Below are 22360 nucleotides of genomic sequence, written 5' to 3'. Positions count from 1 at the left end.
TGGATAGTTAGGCTTTGCAGACAAATGTTTTAAGTGCTAAGCCATCTTTCCAGCCTGGGTTTCTTTTTTAATGGGACTGAAAATTGTTCATCATTCCTCCCCAAGGAGGCACAGTGTGTCTCCTCCACGCACAGGAAACTAGGCAGTGACTGCTTTGATCTCCACAGCGTTGCAGGAGTGACACTGCTCCTCAAGTGAGATCAGACAGAGCTGTGCAGCTCACGCTGATACCTGCCCCTCTCAGACTGGTGGGCATGATCACATTGCCAGAAGGCCATTCAGGCAGCAGTGAAAAAAAAAGCTTTCTTTTGTTCTTCCTTTCCCTTCCCTTCCCTTCCCTTCCCTTCCCTTCCCTTCCCTTCCCTTCCCTTCCCTTCCCTTCCCTTCCCTTCCCTTCCCTTCCCTTCCCTTCCCTTCCCTTCCCTTCCCTTCCCTTCCCTTCCCTTCCCTTCCCTTCCCTTCCCTTCCCTTCCCTTCCCTTCCCTTCCCTTCCCTTCCCTTCCCTCCCCTCCCCTCCCCTCCCCTCCCCTCCCCTCACCTCCCCTCCCCTCCCCTCCCCTCCCCTCCCCTCCCCTCCCCTCCCCTCCCCTCCCCTCCCCTCCCCTCCCCTCCCCTCCCCTCCCCTCCCCTCCCCTCCCCTTCCTCTTCCTCCCTCCCTCCCTCCCTTCCTTCCTTCCTTCCTTCCTTCCTGAAAGAGAGGGAAAGAGAGAGAGACAGAGACAGAGAGAGAGAGAGAGAGAGAGAGAGAGAATGGGTGTCAGGGCCTCTAGCCACTGCAAATGAACTCCAGATGCATGCACTACCTTGTATATCTGGCTTTACATGTGTATTCGAAAATTGAACCTGAATCCTTAGTCTTTGCAGACAAGTGTTGTAACCATTGGACAATCTTTCCAGTCCCCTCCCATTAAGTTTTGGAATGGTTTGATACATTGCAACACAAAGTCAAAATGCCTTCCATTCATATTAGCCACTGTCACAGTAAAGCATATAGTATTGTGTCTTGAGATAGTACTGAATGGGTCAGGTGAGATCCTTTCATTGTACAGCTTATCAGAAACTCAAAATAAGGCTACAGTCTTGATGCTATATTTAATAATCTGTGAAGCAGTGTGTTGGCATTTTCTAGTCTTCAGAGCATTCTCCTATCCTAACTTTGATTGGGATATAATATAATAAATATAATACTATACAATTTATTTTATTAATATATACAAGTAGTGCAACACATTTTGTATACCTCTACATGTCACAGTTCAGGTAAGGATGAAGTCAGGAAAGCCAAATTGTCATGCTAGAAATTATCAAGGGTAGAAGTTGATAAATCAGAGAACTCCATGGGTAACTGAAGAGCAGGCACAGCAATGACTATGACAAACCCTGTCAATCCCCTAGAAAATGCACAAGAATGCATTATCTGGGTTATACTGAACTCCAGTTTCTAAGTGTTGGGAGTCTACAATTGCATCTGCTCTATTTAAACTTGGGTTCACAAGAGTCTGCCTGAAACAGGAGCTGAGCTGACATGCCGTGTCAGCTTCTTCTTTCTCAGAAAAGCCACTCCATCATGCAGGCAGCAAGCATATTGATAACACCATTCCAACAACTGTACACAACCACACCTTTTATCAGAAGAAACTTGTCAAGTTATCCAAGGCAACTATGTACAATGAAAACCCACTTCTGGCAAAATAAAATAAAATTCCATGTCCGTAGACCACATCTAAGTGGAAGCCATTTCAAGGGGTTTGGAATTCCTCATTCTCAAATCCATGTTTGGCACACAAGTCAAAGGTGCAGTAAATTTAAAAAGATACTATTTTCCATATTTTATAAAAAACAGAGTGCCATGTTTTATTATATAAAATATGATAAATATGTGAAATGTATCACAATTTCTTTCTAAGTTTTTGTTTGTTTGTTTGTTTTTCTAATTTTTTTGTTTTATGTTTATTTATTTGTTTGAAAGTGACAGAGAAAGAGGCAGAGAGAGAGAGAGAGAGAGAGAGAGAGAGAGAGAGAGAGAGGGAGAATGGGCACGCCAGGGCTTCCAGCCACTGCAAACAAACTCCAGACGTGTGCGTACCCTTGTACATCTGGCTAACGTGGGTTCTGGGGAATTGAGCCTCAAACTGGGGTCCTTAGTCTTCACAGGCAAGCACTTAACCACTAAGCCATCTCTCCAGTCCAATAACCCCCCCTTTTTTTTTCCACTGGTGAAAATATTAATGCCATTCATTTGGATTGAAATGGCTTTTCTTTTAATTGGCCCATTTGAGGTGCATTGGAATACTGCCCCCAATTTTCTACCAAATATAAAAGATTTAGTTGATATACATTTTCTATGACTACTGCAACCACATTGAATATGCCCTGACAACCTCATATTTTAAAGGAGATAAGTGAAAAGAGGTATTTTGCTGCAAGGGTATTCAACTATCATCTTTACATAGGCATCCATTGTCATCTTTCTTCACTAAACCATGCAATGTACTTTAAGTTATGAAAGAGAAATAAGCATGTCACCATCCCAATGCCCATTGTTATCTCCCCCAAAACAAAACACAACAAAAATGAAAGTCAAGGAGCTCATGTTCTGACCCATTCATTGCTCTACTTGGAAATCTGAGTGAATCTCTGTAATTTCAGAGTTACCTCTTCTTCACATTAGACAAAGTTTCCCAAAACACTGGACATGTGGAGGAGATAGTCTTTTTTTTTGTTTGTTTGTTTTGTTTTTTGTTTTTTGAGGTAGGGTCTCACTCTAGCCCAGGCTGACCTGGAATTCACTATGTAGTCTCAGGGTGGCCTTGAACTCACAGCGATCCTCCTACCTCTGCCTCCCAAGTGTTGGGATTAAAGGCATGTGCCACCACGCCCGGCGAGGAGATAGTCTTTGTTGTAGAGGGCTGTCCTGGACCTGCCATGGTGGAAGAGTGGTAGTTTTAGACTTGCATATAGGGTGAAGTGAGTGATGGCAATGTCCAGAGCTATGCTAAAGCATTATAGGGTATGTATGTGTGTGAGTGTGTGTAGGTATGTGTGTGTGTAAATTTTTTACACTCAATAGCACAACTCTGGAGTATGAACTTTGTAGATGACCATGCCACATTACAAGCCATGCAAAATAAACATATATATGTTTTTGCAACCTATAAGTTGTAGACTGAATATCTTTGATGAGGGAACCAAGATCATTCTTCTTTTTTCAATGTGGCCCAGAGCAGACAAAAATAATTGAAATACCTGCTACTATGATGAAGGATTCTCTGGATTTCACAAAATAGATGTGAAAGCTAATTGCACATTCAATGTTTGCCTTCCTTCCTTCCCTCCTTTCTTTCTAACGTCTTTCTTCTTTCTGCTTTCCTTCCTTCCTTCCTTCCTTCCTTCCTTCCTTCCTTCCTTCCTTCCTTCCTTCCTTCCTTCCTTTCTTTCTAAAGTTATTTTTAAAGTGATTGTTTTATAAATAAAATCTCACTATGTAGCTCAAGCTGATCTTGAACTTGTGACCCTTCTGTCTGAGACTCTTGAGCACTGGGATTACAACTGTGCAAAAGGAGACCTGGCTTTCATGTTTCTGCACATATATCTTGCCCATTTATTTTTATTTATTTATTTTCAAGCAGAGAGGGGGGGCACTATAGGAAAGAGAAAGAAATAAAGAGAGTCGAGCATGGGCACACCAAGACCTCAGCTACTTCAAGTGAACCCCAGATGCATGAACCACTGTGCATCTGGCTTGACATGGGCACTGGGGAACCAAACCTAGGTCATTAGGTTTTGCAGGTAACACCTTAAATACTGATCCATCTCTCCAGCCGTGGTTTTGGACATTTTTTGAAGAGAAATTGGGAGATGGAACACTAGTCACCAGATTTTATACCAAAATACCAATTTCCCCCCAAGTTCAATATTATTTAATAAATTTAATTCAAAAAACAGAGTTCCTAGTCATGGCGGTGAAGTACCCTCTGGGAAAGATGCTTAAGGAGCATGTTCATCTCCCTCCAGACTGTGGTCATTAGGCAAGGGGAAACTACCAATATGAAAGGACATCGTTATTTGTGCAGTGATCAGTGAGTGCTATGCTGAGTCCACAGTGCACATCACCCCATTGAGCACTATCTGAGGAAAGATGCAGAAACAAAGGGTCCAAGGCAGGCATTGACTACTGAAGGATGCTGCATGTACATTAGAGATGAAATGAAGATGGGCACTGTAGTAGCTTGAATGTATGTTTCCCACACACTCAGGTGTTTTATTAAAGCTTGTAACTGGCTAGAGCTGTCATCAGAATGGATCCTGGGTTCCAACCTTAAGGTATATTTGGGGGCAGAGCTGAATTCCAGCTCAAAGATATGCAGAGAGCTTTGGGAGCTCTGGTGTTGCTTGTTTGTCATACTGGATGCTTGTCAGTCTGCTTGGATCTGTGAAACGGGCCAGATTCCTCCACAACTATGGAATTTACCTGGGATCTGTAAGCATGGTATAAATCCTCTTCCTCTCACAAACGTTTCTGGTTTGGATGTTCATCCCAGCAACGTAGAAGCTGACTACAGCAGGCACACAGGCACTAATCCAGGAGGCATGTGGAGTTAGCATGACAACTGTGTGGTTGAAGCACAGGAACGTTTTTAGTTGAGAAGATGGAAATGAAGAATCAAGAGGCCAATACTGTGAGAAAAATAACTCTCATTCCAGGTGAATGGGTTTATTATTATTAGTTTTTAACTTAAAAAATCAGAAAATGCCAATGATTGTATTGCATCCAAGCAGGACACAGTAAAATCTATCCTCAGAAAAGTGATGTCAGACACGGTGATAACCTGAACTGAAGTGTGTGGGGATGTGAACATTAAAATGTGGGGAGATACGCTAATTTCAACATGATCATGTAAATGTATGGCCCCTTGGATTCAGATTTTTTTTTTCAAAGTAGGGTCTCTAGCCCAGGATGACTTGTAACTCACTCTATAGTCCCAGACTCACCTTGAACTCATAGCAATTCTTCTACTTCTGCCTCCCAACAGCTGGGATTAAAGATGTGCACCACCACACCAGGCTCAGATGTTTTGTTAAAATTGAGTTTACAACTTTCATCCCCTAGCAGACAGATTCCTGCTACAGGGGGACATGTCCCTGGGGGCGTATCTTAGAGACCAGCCCTAAGGTGTGTTTGGGGGCAGATTTTCATTCCATCCCAAATATGTGGAGAGAGCCACTGGAACTCTGCATTTGTCTGGCTCAGAGTTGAAGGCACTTTCCTAGAAAGCCTAAATACCAGGTTCAATTCCCCAGTACCCATGTAAAACCAGATACACAAAGTAGTGTATGCATGTGGAGTAAATTTGCAGTGGCTGGAGTGCCTGGTGTGCCCACTCCCTTTGTTTGTCTCTCTTCTCTCTACTTGAAAATAAATAAATTAAATATTATATATTTTTTTTGGCTGAATACGGTGTTGAGTGGAGCACACAAAGAATAAAGAATCCAATGTTAAACTACAGAATGAATTGTCATTGGAACTATATGACAGCTATCGTCAAGAAAAGAATTAGATTGGGGCACAGTAGTGCACATCTGAAATCCCAATACCCAACAGTGAAGGTGGGAAGATCAGAAGTTCAAAGTGACATAGTGAGTTTGAAGACAGCCTGGTACACATGAGACCCTTGCTCAAAAGAAAAATTAATCAATTTACAAAAACCAAAAACCTAGAAACATGGAAGAACTTAAGGAAAAATAACCTGGTAAACTCACTAATTCACCGGTTTTGAATTACAATTCCGTTTAACATCCTGGAACTTATAACTTATAAAAGTACCTTCTACCTAGGTATATTTTCAGTAATCCAATGTTTATAGTTTTCCTTTAATAATGCTGATGGTAAAAAATAAGAATTTCCATTATACTAACACATTCTCATAGGTAAAAGGATTCATCAATGCTAAGATTCCAATTCTCTCATAAAATGCTTCAGAGATTTTGTTTAACTTAATTTAAAATGCCAAATGGGATTATTTTGGGATTACTGTCAGTAGCCCAGAGTTTAAACTGAAAGAAGAATTTGACAACAACTATGAAAATATGGCCAAAGGAAACATGTCAAAAAACATGATCACTGAGGCTGGTGAGATGTCTCAGTGGTTAAAGGCACATGCTGGCAAGTGTTCAGTTCCCCAGTATGCATGTAAACCCAGATGTGCAAGCAGCACATGCATCTGAAATTTATTTGTAGTGGCCAGAGGTCCTGGTACACCTATACTTGCACACACACACACACACACACACACACACACACACACCTCCTGTCTTTCAAAAAAAATAAAAATATTTTTAAAAAATAAATTAAAGACCAAGAAAGGATGGCAAATCTAGGAACAATAACATTAATGTATCTTTTTTGTTAATGTTAAGTAAAAACCATCAACACACTCATTCACTGTTGGTGGGAATGCAGGATGGTACAACCACTTTGGAAAGCAATATGGAGACTCCTGAAAGAGCTGACTATAGAAATACCAACAGACCCAGTTATACCATTACTGGGCATGTACCCTAAAACCTTCAAACCAAAAGCCAGAGAGATTTGCTCAACCATGTTTGTAGCAGCTCAATTCGTAATAGCTAAAAGCTGGAATCAACCCAGATGTCCATCATTAGAAGAATGGGTAACAAAGATGTGGTATATCTACACAATGGAATTCTATACAGCAGTAAGAAAAAACGACATAAAGAAATTTAAGGAAAAATGGTTGAACCTGGAACAGATCATTCTCAGCGAACTTACCCAATCACAGAAAAAAAATCGACACATAGTCTCACTCATCTGCAACACCTAACCTGAATTTGCCCAAGATGCCTTACATACCCAGCAAGCACCTCATGGACTAGACAATAAGATGGATGGGTGGGCGGGGAGGGAATCAAAGGGTGGAAAATAGTAATCCGGACCCAAACGGCAATGGTACCATAAAATTCTACTTCCTAAAAGACAGACCAAATGACTGAACCTTCACTAGTCCCTTACAGGAAACACCTGAACCACAAGACACTGGAGAGGGTAGGATCAAGACTGACCTAAATCTCCTACATCTTCCTTCCCTCCCTCTCCCCCTCTCTCCTCTATCTCTCTCCTCTCTAACTCTTGTATATTAGTTATCTTTTTCCTCAATTTCTTAGTGGACACTGACCTGTAACCCCCACTTCCAGCTTGGGCCTACAATCCACAATGAGCTTTTGATCAGAGAAACCTACAAGGTTTCCCAAAACAATGACAGACTTCTGTCAGAGTAATTGATGACCCACCAAAGGCCAGTGGTAAGACCCTATTGCTGAAGACTCCATACGCAGCTGGCACGTAAAATGGAATGACATGGCTGGAAGCCAGGAGAGAGTCAGTCCCCAGACAGTCAGCGTGTCTAGTGCCAGAAGGCGCTACATAGGCGACTGGGGTAAGTGACCAAGATCTGTCCAAGCAACACATTGTTTAACCTAAGTAGCAACAATTAACTGGATGTGATACCCACACAAGTGCAATAGTGGTACACAGCCATGGTGAGGAATCAATTGCTCTTGATTTGGCTAACTGATCCACTCAGTGGTACTAGACCCTTAGCTGGAGCTGGGAAACAAGTCAGAACCATACCCAAACACAAGCCCACTCTACAATATCAAGCTACCATCAATCACGGGGTATAAGAGGGCCTACACCTATCAAACTGTCTATCAAAAAAGTAAGTGTTATCTCAATTTTCTGGGTGCTAACTTACTCTCCGTTGGAGAATCTGCTTCTCTTTTCCAGATAGATGCAGATCCTAAGAAGAGAGCTGCCCCAACATACCTCAGAAGGGGCCCAACTGAAACTAAGGACAACTGGCGAAATAAGCAAGGGTGATGTTTTCCTGTGAACTGGATACCAGCACAAAGGGGAAGGAGATCAATGCAGAGAAAAATCAACTCCTACCAAATCAGAGAGCCAGAGCCTCAGAGGCCCCCAACACCTCAGCACTGAAGCAGACCAAAAATGAACCCAACATGGCTCAGGGAAATCTTGCGGAAGAGGGGGCGGAAAGAATGTCAGAGTTACATGTTGGGTCATGATTTTCAGAGACATTTATCATACTAATAACTGGGGGCTAACTCCACAATGCACGACCCATTTTCAATAATAAGAAGGGTCTAATGGGAGGGGGCAGATCACAGATGAGCCTTAATAATGGTACCAAACTGCCTGTATTTACTGAAAAGAAAACTAATAAATTAAATTAAAAAAAAAAAAACCATCAACACATTAAACAGCACATAGCCAACCAGGAAAATATTTATAATGTGTATAAATTACAAAACATTAATGAATTTACTGTAGATAATTCCCTTATGATCAGTTTAAAAAAAGAGAGACCATAAAAAGAAACAACAAAAGCAATTCTTTTGTGGAAATGGAGTAAGACAAATACACAAATGATTCATTAAAGAACTGAAAATGAGCAATAAATATTTCAAAGTTGTGAGTCTCACCAGTAATCATCATTATGCAAATTACAGACGTAATACGCAATTTGTTTACTCAACTGGCAAATATGGATGCACACATTTAATTTTATTTCCCAGGGATGCAAAAATACATACATACTTGCTCTCCAGTGACCCAGTCCTTCTGAAAAACAATTTCACTTTCACTATCAGAAGTATTTAATTTGCACATTTTAACCTACCAAGTATCTTGTGGGTGTTCATATTAATATTATTTACTTTTCCTTTTTTATACATTTTATTATGCAATGTGTATTTTCCTTAGATACACAAGTATATTTCATTTACTAACTAAACTTCATAAAATGCCAGGAAGCAAAAAGGAAAAGAATATTTGCAATCACCACTAACTTGAAGCAAATTAATGCTGACATTTATTTTATAATAAGCTAAAAATGTCATTAAAAGGGAAGATAAGAGATAGCATTATTAACTTACACATTTCCTTCCCATTATTTAATGGTCATATACATGCATTGACATATTGTTACATTATTTTAATTCTAGACATATTTCAATTAGGTTTCACCTCACACAGCTTTCATAATCTCATAAAATAAAACCACTAGCTGGAGACCAAGCATACACATGAGACTGTGGGAGATATTTCTCATTCAAATCATAACAACTATTACCATATGTTTTAGACAGCTCCACGTTTCTGGGATGAACATCAATACCAGACACAGTTTATGGGAGGAAGGGATTTATCTCAGGCTCACAGATCCAGGGGAAGTTCCATCATGGTGGAAGAAGCAGCTTCCATACATCCCAGCAGAGAGAAACAATAAAACAGCCAGCAAAAGCCAAAAGCAGTAAGCACAAAGGGCAGCAAGCAGCAGGGACCCAGGCAGAGCTCAAACCTCTCTGTATACCTTTTGGCTGGAAACCAGATCTGTCCTCAAACACATCTTTGGGCTGGACCTTAGGATCTGCCCCCATTGACACCTCCTTCAGCAAGAGTGCTAGAGATCCAAGTTGAAAACGTTAATCAAACACCTGCATCTGTGGGGGATATGTGCTGAAACTACCACACCATGGGCATAGATAGATTTTTATCCAATGAAAACTATCATTTTTCCTCTGCATTCCTATGTACACTGTCATACTATATAGAATTCTTTCCAAATTTGAGAATAGTTTCCTGTATTTTCTTGAATCTTGGACCCTACAACAGTATAAGTAATGAGGTGGCATTTTAATTTCTTTCTGTGTACAAATAAACTATAACATCTGTCAAGAAAGCATTTGCTATTGCCAATGTTTGCATTGTAGCAGTAACAATCACTTGAAAAATAGCTCACTGTTTTTTTAAGACTATATATATTCCTCTGCATTCATTTATCCTATGAATATACTAAACAGTGATATCTATGTGCCATTTTCTGCCATTAATCTTGGGTAGTGTGATGAGCCAAACATACTCCTTCCTTAAGGCATTTCACATCCTATTTCATCTTCTCCAAACTTTCTAGCAATCACTCTGTTTTCTCCTTTCCTTGAGCAGGCTGTATCCAAACCTGTTGCTTTGGTAAATGAGTGTCTGAGTTTTCCTTTTCTTGGGAGCTCACAAAGAGGTGAATACCAGCTGTACTAGCACCTAACTTATGGCCCAGTGTGGCCTGGGAAGAATTTTCTGACTCGGACCCACTTGAAAATCTGTGCAGTTGGATTCAGTACACAGAGCTCACCTCTCTTTAACTGGCGCTGGAGTTCCATCTAAATAGTATCAGGAGACTCAGCAGTCACTTGTGAATGGGTGTGGACTGAGGACCAGTGGGAGACCTCTACACCTTCCGCAACCACTCCATTCTTTTTTTCTTGCCCCACATGTGGGCTAGGCTGGGGCTGCTCAGATATAAAAGTGCCACAGATCTTAGTGCCAGCTGGGCCTAGAGGTAAATTGAGGTAATCTGTCCAGAGAAACTCCAAATGAGAGAAATTTGGTTCCATCTTACTCTGTACTATCCAGCAAGGAAAAAAGTTATTCCAACCAAGTACAGCCACAAACAAAACTATTGACTAATGACAAACAACACCACACACACACACACACACACACACACACCTTTGCTCTTCCAAAAATGCACACAGCCTGAGAAAACAGAAAGAAAAGGAAATTGGCAGAGGTAGTAACTATCCACTCTTGCCTGCATTGAATACATTATTTTTCTTTTTAAAGATATTCTTTTTTATTCTTAAAAAAGTTATATGTCTTCTCCTTATTTTCAATGTATTTACTGATGTCCTCTTTCACTCCTAATCACTGAGTCCTTCTCTTTTGTTTTTTTTTCTTACAATTATAATGTTCAATTCCAAATTTCAGCTCTTTCCATTTGAGTTCCTTTCTTCATTTTCTTTTCTTTTCATTATTTTTCTTTCATTTTCTTCATTTAAAAAATATTTTTATTTGCCAGAAGAGAGTGAGGGGGAGAGAAAATGGGCCTACCAGGTCTTCAGCTCCCATAAACAAGCTCTAGACATATGTGCCACTTTGTGCATCTGGCTTTATGTGGGTACTTGGGAATCAAACTCCTGTTAGGCTCTGCAGGCAAGTGCCTAAACAGCTAAGCCATGTCTCCAGCCGCTTTTCTTCATCTTTTAAGTTTCTGTTTACTGTGTTTATGTCCTTCCTATTGTCATCAGGGTCATGGACATCACAGCTGATACTTAATCTCTGATATCTTTCTTTATCTGGTTCATTGCTTTTTGTAGTTTTGCTTTTACTTGTTTTCGTCTTTCCACATGGAACTTCCAGTACATTGTGTGGTTGCTATGAAGCTGAGAAACACATCAAGCCCAGCTCAAAGGAAGCTCTACAAACCCTTCCATGGCTGACACCATACATATGAAATATCACAGCACAGGCCACTCACATATCTCTGTCAACAATGCATGATAGACAAGGCTGAAGGCATCATCACAGATGGTGTGTCCCATATACTCCACTGTCTACAGATCTATGAGATGTATCCACTCTTGTGAGCCCCTGATATCACAAAAACTGTCAAAATGCACTAACCACCAAGTAAGAAGGAAACCATATCACAATATCCAATTGGAAATATATGGAACACCTTTACACCACTTTATGAATCAAGTCTGATTCCCATGTGTTGTAGTGAGTGCTATGTGGCTGGGATGAGCATCCAAACCCCAGGCAGCTTATAGGAGAAAGGGTTTATTGCAGCTTACAGTTCCAGAGGAAGTTCCATAATGATGGAAGAGGCTGGCCCCCCTTTCACAGATCCAAGCAGAGGGAGAAACCCACACCAGCCAGCACCACAAGCAAGCACAGAACCAGCAGTAAGCAACAGGCACCCAGGCAGAGCTCAGAATGCTCAGCATAACTTCAGGCTAGAAATCAGCTCCTCCCCAGCCACCTTGGGCTGGACCCAGAGATCCACCCCCAGTCACACCTCTTCCAGCCAGCAGCTGGAAATACAAGTTATAAGCTTGAGTAAAATACCTGAGTCTATGGAGGGGTCATGCATTCAAATTACCACACCATGTAATCAAGCAAGATAGCCATCATTACAGATGAATTAGCCTCAGCATAGGCATATAATAACTATCAAAAAAAACAAGGCAATGTGAATCCTGCAAATGTCATAATTTGTGTATAACTGACCTGTAACATATTAAAGTATAAGAAGTAATAGATAAAATTTTCAAAGGAAGTACTTTTTTGTTTGTTTGTTTGTTTCAAGGTAAGGTCTCTAGCTCAGGCTGACCTGGAATTCACTATGTAGTCTCAGAGTGACCTCAAACTCTCAGCAATCCTTCTTCCTCTGCCTCCTGAGTTCTGGAATTAAAGACATGTGCCACCATGCCTGGCAGAACAAATTAAAAAACAATCGAAAATATAGCTTAGCAAATTGAAGAAGACAGTATGGGATATAAATGAGAAGTTCAATAAAGTGATCAAGTTTTGAAAAAAAATACAACTGCAGTCTTGAACATAAAATTTTCAAGAAACTCAAATACTCAGAAATTCAAAAACCCCAAGAAGAAATCATATCAATAGATTATGTCAATTAGAAAACAGAACTTCAGAAGTAAAAGTTCATGAATTAGAGCATTCAGGCACTAATAAAGAAAATGAAATTTGGAATAGAACATGAAGAAATGTGGGATGTGACTTATAAAACCAAACTTAGCTATTTCTAGTATTGGAAATGTTGCTAAGACACAGACTAAAGAAAGGCAAATAGAAGCTATTTAGGGAAATAATAGCAGAAAATTCCCCAAAATCTTGGGAAAGATACAGACATCCAGGTAAAAGAGGCATTTGGAAAGCAAAATAACAACACATTAACAATACCCATAATACGGGGGGGGGGGGGGAGAATCCTGAAGGCTACAAAAGAGGAATGCCAACTGACTTACAAATGGAAACCTATCAGAATAACAGTCTATTTCTCAGAAGAAACTGTGACAGCTGTAAAATCATAGAATGATGTATTTTATTAAACAATGAAATAAAATAAATACCAATCTATGTTACTAGATCCAACACAGTTCTTTCTGAATTGCATCAGAAATAAAGAGCTTTCAACATGCAATAATGAAAGGAATGCATGAACACAACTCCTGTGTTGTAGAGGATAAAAGAATCCCACATATAGAAGATTACAGGAAGGAATAAATCCCAATAGGAGACTAACTAAGCAAGGAACTAGGGAAGAATCATGCATTGGAAGAATACAATATGATAGGAATTGGTATATGCTTTCAATTATAAGAAGTAATTGTAATAAAATTAATTACAAATGGCTTTAATTCTGTAATTAAACAATTTTAGATTCAAAAGACACAGCTGTCATCCTCCTGTAATAAATACAACTCATCATCAGAAATATTCACAGACTTAAAGATTAGAAAATGATATTTAGTTCTGTTTGTGTATTAGCTATTATTTGTTGCTGTGACCAAAAACCTGACAAAAATCAAACTTAAAATTTGAGGGAATATGGTCTGCAATTGAGTGGAAGAAGTGGTAGCAGGTGAATCCAGACTTACAGAGATAAGTAGCTGGGGTCCAATCACTCCTTGGAATGGGAAGCACAGAGTAGACAGAGAAAAGGGGCAGGCTATAAAACCTCAGGTCGCTCCTACAGTAACCAAATGGCTCCAGTGAGATTCCATGGGCTAAATCTTCCACAATCTTCCAAAACAGCACATTCACCAGGAAACTAAGTATCCAAACACTTGAGCCCATCAGGGACACTTCATATCCAGTTGGTTTGTTTGAAGCAGGATCTCACTATGTAGCTCTAGCTAGGCTGCAATTCACAACGAAACAAACTTCTAGCAATATTATTGCTCTATATTCTCAGTGCTGTGAGTAAATATGATCTTCTAAGCAAAATGAATCTGGAAGTCATCAGAAGTAGCTTGATTCTTTTTAAAATACTATACTTATTTATTTATTTGATTGAGAAAGAGGGGGAGAGAGAGCGCAAGAGAGTATCCTGGGGCCTCTACCACTGCAAATGAACTCCAGATGAATGTGCCACCTTGTACATCTGGCTTTTGTGGATACTGGACAATTGAACTTGGGTCTTTAGGCTTTGCAGGCAAATTCCTTAATAGGTGAGCTGTCTTTCCAACCAATAGTAGCTCTGTTCTTATTTGACAAAGCAAATTCTAAGTTAAAATTAGAAGAAGCAAAGAAGTTCACTTCATAATGGTATATAAGTAGAAAATATAATAATTATAAATATATAACTAAACACTAGTGCATCCAAATTTCATTAAAGAAACTTCATTGGAAATAAAGGGACATATAGGTCCTGGTACAGTAATAGTTGGTAACTTCAGTGCCATGCTTTCACCAATACATAGGTCATTTAAACAAACTATCAACAAAGAAACTTCACAGTTAAACTAAACTACTGATCAAATGAACTAATAAATGGCTACAGAATGTTCCATTCAACAATTTCAGAACACAAGTTGATTACAGCAGCTTGGAACTTGTTCCAAAATAGATCACATTTTGGGCTATAAAGCAAGTCTTAATAAATGGATAAAACTGAAATGATTTCTGGCATCTTATCAGATCATAATGGAATGAAATCAATAGCAAGAGAAACTTTAGAAATTATACCACAATAGAATGACTGAACAATATACGTGGCATGATTTGTTACCAATTTAAAAAAATCAGGGCTGAAATTAAAGCATTCTTAGAAACAAAGGAAAACAGAAATGTAACATATTAGATCATATGGGATTTAACCATGACAGCTCTAGGAGGGAGTTTTATTTATTAATTTATTTATTCATTTTTGGGTTTTGGAGGTAGTCTCACTCTAGTCAGGCTGACCTGGAATTCACTCTGTAGTCTCAGAGTGGCCTTGAACTCATGGTGATTCTCCTGCCTTGGTCTCCTACTTTGAGCAGAGGGTGAACATCACCTCCTAGACAACATCAGGTGGACAACAGCAACTGGAGAGTGTGTCAAACACTAGGCAAAGGGAAACTGGCTATAGTACTCAAGTCTGCCAAACACAATACACTGCCTCCAGGAGGCATTAATTCCCAAATCTCCATCAGCTGGGAACCTACCATTCAGAAGTTTACATAAACATCTAAGTTTATGAAGGATACCTGAATCAAACTACCACAACCAGTTTGAGATCAGCCTACTCACATGAGACCCTATCTTGGAAACAAGACAAGCAAAAATTCCTATGGATCCATAAAGACCTCAAGTAACCAAAGCCATCCAAAGCAGAATGAACGATGCTGGAGGCATCACAGTCCTTGATACACAACTACACTATGCAGTCACAGCAGCAAAAAGTGCATAGTACTGGTACAATAACAGACCACGTCAAACAATGGAACTCACAGATAAACCCACACAGGTACTACTATCACATGCTTGACAAAGGATTCATAAGCATATGTTTAAAAAATAAGACAACTATATTTTTTTGGGGGGGAGCAGTGTATGTTCATGTGCATGGTGTTTGAGGGGAGGGTCGCTGTTCACCACTCTGTTCACCAGGATAGCTTTCCTGTCTCCAACTCCCTACTTGCCACAGGTGCAATGCAAATAGATGCATGCTACTGCATCCATCATTTTATGTAGTTATTTACGAGAGTGAGAGAGAAAGAGAGAATGGGTGCAGCAGGGCCTCTAAACACTGCAAACAAATGCCAGACACATGTGTCACCTTGTGCAACTGATTTAAATGGGTACTAAGCCATCTCTCCAGACCTACAACATCCCTCTGTATGTGGGTTTTGAGAATGGAGACTCACATACTCATGCTTGTTTGGCAAGCACTTATCTACTGAACTATCTCCCTAGAACCCAACACAGCTTTGTTTAAAAATAGTTATTTATTTCTGAGCAGAGAAGGAGAAGGAGAGAAGAGACAGAGGGAATGATGGGTGTACTAGGGCCTGCAGCCATGGCAAATGAAAACCAGATGCTTGTGCCTCTTTGTGCATCTGTCCTTATGTGGATACTATGGAATTGAACCCGCATCATCAGCCTATTCAGGCAAGTGCTGTAACTACTAATCCATCTCTACAGCACCAGCCCCCCAACACAGCTTTTTAAAATAGGTAGTGCTGGAAATAATGAATATCCACATGTAGGGAAGTGAAACTAAAATGTTATCACTCAAAAAAATCAACTCTGGGGGCTGGAGGAATGGTTTAGTGGTTAAGGCTATTGCCTGCAAAGCCGAAGGAGCGAGGTCCGATTCCCCAGGACCCACATTAGCCAGATGTACAAGGGGGCACACGCATCTGGAGTTCTTTCATTCAGTGGCTGGAGGCCCTGGTGTGCCCATTCTCTCTCACTCTCCCTCTTTCTTTGTCAAATAAATAAATAAAAATAATTTTAAAAAATCAACTCGACAACTTGTTCAATAGGAGTTGAGTGTCCTCTGTGTCTGTCTCCTTTGCTCTTGTTCTGGCACCAGGTTCACCAAGGAGCAGCACTCTCGATCATTTCCCCAATTGCTCTTAGTTTCAGCTGGGCCCTTATGAGGTATGATGGGCTCCTTAGAATCTGCATCCATCTTAAAAAGAGAAGCAAATTCTTCAGCGGAGAGTGAAGTTAGTGCCAGATAAATGGGACAACCTTTGTTTTTTTAGAGAGAACTTAATAGTGTAGGCTCTCTTGTAGCCCACGATTGTTGGGAGTTTGATAATTGAGAGTGGGCTCATTTTTGGATATGGTTCTGACTTGATTCCCAGCTCCAATATGGGTTCTTTTTCACTGAGCAGATGAATTAGCCAAACCAAGAGCAGTTGGTTTCCCACCATAGCTGTGTGCCACTACTGCACTTATGTGAGCATCATGTCAGGTTGTTTGCTGTGAGTAGCTTAGACCACGAGCTATTTGGACAGATGTTGGTCACTTTCCCCCAAGTCATTTATGTAGTACCTTCTGGCACTAGATGAGCTAGCTGTCTGGAGACCGACTCTCTTCCAGACTCCAGCCACAGAGAATACTCAACTCCTAGCAAAGCAGATATCCAGAGACACAGAGGTTCTCAAGACCTCATCATTGAAACAGACCTAACATGAATCCAACATGGCTCAGGGAAATTTGCATGAGGGGGTGGAAAGAATGTTAGAGCCACAAACTGGGTCATTATGCACAGAGACACTGCCTCTTACCTCTAACTGATGGCTAACACCACAGTGCACAACCCATATTCCCCAATGAGGAAGGTCCCTGCCGAGGGGGGAGGAGGCTAACGGTGGTGCCAACATGACTGTGTACACTGTACATAACTAATAAAAAAAATCAAATCAAGATGAATCAAACATCTTAATGCAAGACCTGAAAGTTTACTTCTAGAGGAAATCATAGTTTAAACATTCCAAGTTACAGGTATCAGCAATAATATTCCAGATCAAATTCTAAGAGTTAAGAAATGACATCAAGAAATGATGAATAGGATCATATCAGGTTAAGAATCCTCTGTGTGGGCTGAAGTGATGGCATGTTGATTACAGATACCTTCTTGCAAAACCTAATGGCCTGGATTTGGTTCCCTAGTACATAAATCCAGACCCACAAGGTATTATTACATGCATATGGAGTTCATTTTCAGTGAAAAGAGGCCCTGATGCACCCATTCTCTGTGTGTATGTGTGTCTGTCTGTCTGTCTTTGTCATTCTCTGTGCTTGCAAATAAATACTAAATCAGATTTAAAAAGAACTTTCTGTATAATAAAGGAGAGCACAGAGTGAGCAGTCTGCCTTCAGTATGGAAGAAAATATTTTCCAACAATTGGTGTGAGAGTGGATTAATACCCAAAATATGTAAAGAACACACACACACACACAAAAATGGGCTGAAGAGATGGCTAAGTAGCTAAAGGCACTTGTTTACAAAGCCTGTTGGCCTGGTTTGGATTCCCCAGTACCCATATAACTCCAGATGAATGTAATGAGTCATGTGTCCAGAGTATGTTGGTAATGACGAGAAGTCCTTGCAATCTGCCATGCCCTCATATATTTTCTCTCTCTTTATTCTTCCTTCTCCTCTCTCACTCTTTGCTCACAAATAAATAAAAATTTTCATGTGCTGGAGAGATGACTTAGTGGTTAAGGCACTTCCCTGTGAGGCCTAAGAATATTTGTTCAAACTTCCAGGTCCCACATTTAGCCAGATACAAAAGTGAGGCAAGCATGCAATGTCGCACACATGAACAAGGGGGTCCACACTTCTGGAGGTCGTTTGCAGTGGCCAAAAGGCCCTAACATAAGCATTTTTTCTCTTCTCTCTCTCTGCCTCTTTCTCCCTCTCTCAAAAAAAAAAAATTAAAAACAGAACTCAAAAAATTAAATGCCAAAAGAAAAGCTGATCTAATCAATAAATGACAAAAATGAACTGACCAGACACTTCAAAAGAAGTATAGTCAGGCAAAAGAAGTATAGTCAGGCATGATGACACACGCCTGTTATCCAAGCACTTGGAAAGTTGACTCAGGGGAATCAGGAGTTCATGGCAAGCCTTGGTTATGAAGCAAGTTTGAGGCCAGCTTGTGCTATAGGAAACTCTGCAAAGAAAATGAGCACAGTGCCAGGTGTGGTGGCGCACGCCTTTAATCCCAGCACTCAGGAGGAGGCAGAGGTAGGAGGATTGCCATGAGTTTAAGGCCACCCTGAGAATACTGAGTGAATTCCAGGTCAGCCTGGGCTAGAGTGAGACCCTACCTCAAAAAACAAAAAACAAACAAACTAACAAAAAAGAAAACGAGCACAAAAGAAATGTATATTACCTTTTTATACATAAAATAGTCGTCAACATCCTAATTCCACATGAAAAGTCAAAGTAAAACTACATTGAGCTTCTATCTCATCCAAGTTTAGAATGGTCACCATCAAGAAAATAAAAAACAAATGCTGGTGAGGGTGGACATTTATACACTGATGGTATAAATGTAAATTATCCTAAATATTATGGAATTCAGCATGGGGGTTTCTTCAATAAAACACAAAATGAAGCTAAGAAGAAAATATCATGACTGGAGATGGACTGTCAGGTAAAGACAGTGGTTTGTGAGAGGGAGAAGAAGGTGGGTAAGTTGTGGATATTACCATTGTGTACTGTATGTGACTGAAGTAGCTTCACGAAATCTATTATTTTTTGTTTTGTTTTACTTGAGATAGAGATGAGAGAGAGTAAGAAAGAGAGACGGAGAGAGAGAGAGAGAGAGAGAGAGAGAGAGAGAGATATTGATTCTCTGGGCTTCCTGCTGCTACAAAGGAACTCCAGCTATGAGTGCTAGTTTATGCATGGAGAATCAAACCTAGGCCGTCAGACTTTGCAAACATGTTTCTTTAACTGCTGAGCTGATCTCCAGCCCTGAGATCTACTATTTTGTATAACTGGATAGTTAAAACCTGAGTTGTGAAAAAATATATACCTTTTGTTGTTTAGGAAGAGATTCCTATATAGTCTTTGTAAGATCAGGCAAAACATTTATATTCTACAAGCAAATTCTTCATTCTTCTTTTTTCATTCTTTTTAAATAATAAAAATGAAAGGCTACCATGGCCAACAGAACTCATAATAGTATCCCCTAAAGAATCTAATAATTAATTTTAATTTCTGCAGAGATTTTACAAACTTTATTGTCTCAAGACCCCTTTATGCTTTCAAAGATTATTGAAAGTTCCAAACAGGATTGATTTATGTAGTCTGTTATTTTTCATGTTAGCATTGAAAATTGAAAATAAAACCATTTCAATATTAATTTAAGGCAGAAATTATAAATTTGTCATGATAAAATAGTGAATATGTCTTATTAAGAAGCATGTTTCAAGAAAAAGTAAAACAAGAAAGGTGCCATTATTTTACAAAAAATGTGTAAAACCTTCTCACCGCAGTATGAAACTTGATGCAATTTGTGCTTTGCTTGAAGTGGGAGAACAGCCAGTAAGTATCCTCAAGGGATGAGTCTGAAAGGAGGAGTCAGATCCTTTGCAGGTAATGATGGATATTCTGATTTGTTACTACCTTGAAACTCAACATATGCTAGTTTTGTAAAGTTAATTGTTGTGAGAATTACTAAATTATATAAATGAACTTTTTGTATTGGTCTGTCTTGTACTTGAAAGAATCTTTTGTGCATGATTTCGTACCACCATTCATTGCTCATATAGAAACTGGTTCACAGAGTTACACTAATTCTAAACACCAATGGCTGGTTATATTTTATATTGTATTGGTACATAATATAAATATGAGTTATAATATCCCTACTGAGTTCATTAAAAGAGTTACTAAGAATCAGGAAGTGGCTAGGCATGGTGACATACACCTTTAATCCCAGCACTTGGGAGGCAGAGGTAGGAGGGTAACCATGAGTTTGAGGCTACCCTGAGACTACATAGTGAATGCTAGGTCAGCCTGGGCGAAAACATGACCTTGACAAAAAAGGATCAGCATGTGGGCTGGAGAGATGGTTCAGTGGTTAAAGGTGTTTGTTTATAAAGTCTGCTTTCCCATATTTGATTCCTAGTACCCACATAAAGCCAGATGCACAAAGTGACACATGTGTCTAGTTTCTTTGCAGTGGCAAAAGACCTTAATGCACCCATTCTCTCTACCACTCTCTCCTATCTCTCTCCCCCCTTGAATATAAATAAATAAATAAATAAATAAATAAATAAATAAATAAATAAATTTTAAAAAATAAATCAGGAGGGCTGGAAAGATGGCTTAGAGGTTAAGTGCTTGCCTGTAAAGCCTAAGGACCTTGGTTCAAGGCTTGATTCCCCAGAACCCTCATTAGCCAGATGCACAAGGGGGCGCACATGTCTGTAGTTCACTTGCAGTGGCTGGAGGCCCTGGCGCACCCATTCTCTCTATCTGCCTCTTTCTCTCTCTGTCTATCACTTTCAAATAAATAAATACAAATAAACAAAAAAATAAATAAAAACTAAATCAGGAACTATGAACTCATGGCACCACATCAAACATTTCCAAAACTCCAACTTTCCCTTGAAACCTAGTATCTTATTCATAGAAAATAACAAATCATTTTCTGAAATTATAGGACTTGCATGATTACACAAAACATCAGCCTATGAATAACCAGAGCTTGTCCATGTTCTTTCGAATACACTTGACATTCCATGTTAAAAATTAAGTTAACCTTGGAATTCAATTTCAGCTATTATACTTTGGTACATAGAAATGCTGTATGCATTCTTTCTATTTTGTCTGTAGAATATTTCAAAGGATATGATGATATGAATTCACTTTCTGGGATTTATTAAAGTATTTTTTATGACTTTATATGTGAAATTCTTAAATAAAACCACTTTAAAGAAGATGCTTGAGCAAACACACAAAAGTGATCAATGTGCTGATCCCACGCAGTATCAAGCTTACCATAACAGTACTGTGTTTCACATAAGTGCAAATATCAGTGAAGAGGAGAAAGTAAACAAAAATCTGAGCTGAATTATGCTAGTCCTTTCACCTTCTTTGAGGTCTCTGAAGGAGCATCCTGAACATAATGCATATCAGCTTTCAAGATCTCATAGTCCACACTAAGGAGAGGTTGTAAGGACATGGAAACTTCATGAAGTGGAGAAAATGAATGCAGAAAAGAGACCTGCAAATCCTACGCCCTGCTAGTCATATAAGGGCATGATTAACTAGACTGTCTCCTGTGCTGTGCTCTAGGGAGGAAGGGATATAGATGCCATTCTACCACACTTTCTATACTGATGCAGACTAAGGAAATTAAATACTCTAAATTGCATAAATGAAATTAATCAAATAAATGAAAATCAAATGAGGACTGATCCTGATAGGTTACAAATCATTTTGAAATTTCTAATGAGAATAAAAGGAGTAAATCTGATACAGATGTTAAAATTCATTTTATACACATAATAAAAATTTCATTTTACTAAAATGCAACTTTGAATATATGTTTTGGTTATGGTCTTACTGTTAAAAAAATTATCTTTATTGAGAACTACAATGATGAACATATTGCAAATGAGTCATTGTTCCATCAAGTGTTCTTATGTCCCCCCTCCACTGTCCCATAAGTTATGGTATTACTTTTGGAATCACTCTGCATTGGTTGTGGTCTCTCCTTTGACACTGAGTGTGGAATCTCTGTATGCATTGGTTGGGGTCTCACCTTTGGACACTAAGTGTGGAGTCTCTCTATGCATTGGTTGGGGGTCTCACCTTTTGACACTCATTGTGGAATCTCTCTATGCATTGATTGGAGTCTCTCCTTTGGACACTAAGTGTGGCATCTCTCTAAAACATGTGTATCATGAAAATCTTTACAAACTCACAATCAAAAGTGA

The 22360-nt window shown here is 39.5% G+C and overlaps 1 protein-coding gene across 2 annotated transcripts in view; it reads right to left on the bottom strand.

Moving 5' to 3' along the window:
* Positions 1-22360, bottom strand: part of Znf385d (zinc finger protein 385D) — a 1102298-nt gene that overhangs the window by 950849 nt on the left and 129089 nt on the right. Inside the window, exon 1 of one of the 2 annotated variants that reach the window (XM_045136110.1) lies at positions 4472-4555. The exons of the other annotated variant lie outside the window; for it this stretch is intronic. The gene's annotated coding sequence lies outside the window, so the exon portion shown is untranslated. Of the gene's footprint in view, positions 1-4471; positions 4556-22360 lie in introns of those variants that run through there. 2 annotated transcript variants of the gene reach the window in all.

Source organism: Jaculus jaculus, chromosome 16 (genome assembly GCF_020740685.1).
Source record: "Jaculus jaculus isolate mJacJac1 chromosome 16, mJacJac1.mat.Y.cur, whole genome shotgun sequence".
NCBI lineage: Eukaryota > Metazoa > Chordata > Mammalia > Rodentia > Dipodidae > Jaculus > Jaculus jaculus.
Note: the sequence above shows the minus strand (reverse complement) of the source record. Positions and strands in the feature narration are given on the sequence as shown.